Below are 1707 nucleotides of genomic sequence, written 5' to 3' on the forward strand. Positions count from 1 at the left end.
CCCCTTTTTTGTTTAGTTTTGTCAGAGATGGATATTCCATTACTATTGAAATATTGTAGGTGTGTGAATTCAGCAAAATAATCCAATATAGTCCAGTAGTTAATAATAGTAGTGGGTTGTCCATGAAACTGGCAATGTCAGAAGTTGTTGACATAAGCCTTTTACAGCTCAGCATATTAATATGGCTTTACTTTTTATACCTCATTTTTGTACTTTTCTGCTGTATGGCTAGTGTTTTGATATTGATTGGTAATTATTTAAAAAGTGCTAATGTACATTTTTAGTATATGCATTTTGAATTTCTTGAATATGGAGCTCATAGAACAAAAATATTTCAAGAGCATATCTTTATCATTATTACTTTAATTAAACAGAAAGCTTGAGTACAGATGTACTTTTCCTAGGAGTAATTCCTTTAGCACCTAATATAAGAGTCTTAAATAACTCAAAGTAGAAGATCTGCTTTCTATTAAAAAACATTAATTTTAGTTTAATTGTTGCCAAAGCACAGAAATATAATTTTAAAAGCACTCTGCAACTTTTGAATATCATTGTCAACCGCATCAAAATCACTTGGTATAATGAATCAAATTGTGGTGGTAAATACTAGTCATAAGCATATTTTAAAATTTCCCTTTGGACACTTTTATACAGACTGAAACTTAACAAATCCTATTTTGAATGGATTCAGTATGATCTAAAATTTGAGTTAACTATATTATTCTCCCATAAGACAGAAGGAGGAACTCAAGAGCTGTCGCTGGATAGCGTATGTTCTTAAGTAAGCAGTGTTGGTAGACTTATTGTTGAATTTCTTCATTTCAATAATTTTCATTTATTTTTCTCTTAAACTATATCAAAATGTTCACTATGTAAAATCTCCTGCCTAAATCTTTCTTTTTATACTAACCAGCAAATGTGAACATGAAACGACGTTGAAACTCAAAATTTTAAGTGATCTAATATGGGCAACTAGAGCCTGATCTAAAACTGTGATTTATTTTCTTCAATTAAATTTTTTCATAATAGTTTCATATTGTATACCAGATGTCTGTTATGTAGTTTTGTTTTTGCATGATGAATATCGTTCAAAATGGCTTCACATTCTGTGCGAGGAGCATATTGCATCTCCTTTATTTTTAACAAAGTGATGAAAGAGCGTGAGCCTTAAAGAGATTTTCAGCTTTCTGCCACAAGTAATCTCCTTCTGCAGAAAGCAATGATGCTGAAGTAAAACTGGATGTGCAACAGGGTCCACGCCGGACATTCAATGCAGTGACTCCAGAAGGCCCCGAGCGCCCGGTGACCACCTTGTGAAGTGGACACAAAGGTGTCTACTTAGCTCCATGTCACTTGATGTGCTCTGCTGACCTAAGGCATTTATTCCTCTATAATTTCATTTTCACTTTAAATTACTTTGTTTCAACATATCATGATATTTGGCATTGTATCAATATTTCATATTATCTATATACTCCTTTCAAATTGTCAAAAATGATAGTAGAGTATTAAAATTTCATTTGTTTTGATGTTCTTAGACAAAAGGATAGAATGGATCCTAATAACTGATAAGTAAACAGTGCATAATGAAATAAATTAATGATAAAAGTAGATTCTCCTCTTTTGTCACTTTCTCCATTAGTAGATAAGACAACTATAATGGTATAAAAGCATGTCAGTGCATATTCTGGTAAATTGTTTCATTTG

This window comes from Octodon degus, unplaced genomic scaffold, assembly GCF_000260255.1.
Source record: "Octodon degus isolate 3935 unplaced genomic scaffold, OctDeg1.0 scaffold00175, whole genome shotgun sequence".
NCBI classification, from domain to species: Eukaryota; Metazoa; Chordata; class Mammalia; order Rodentia; family Octodontidae; genus Octodon; species Octodon degus.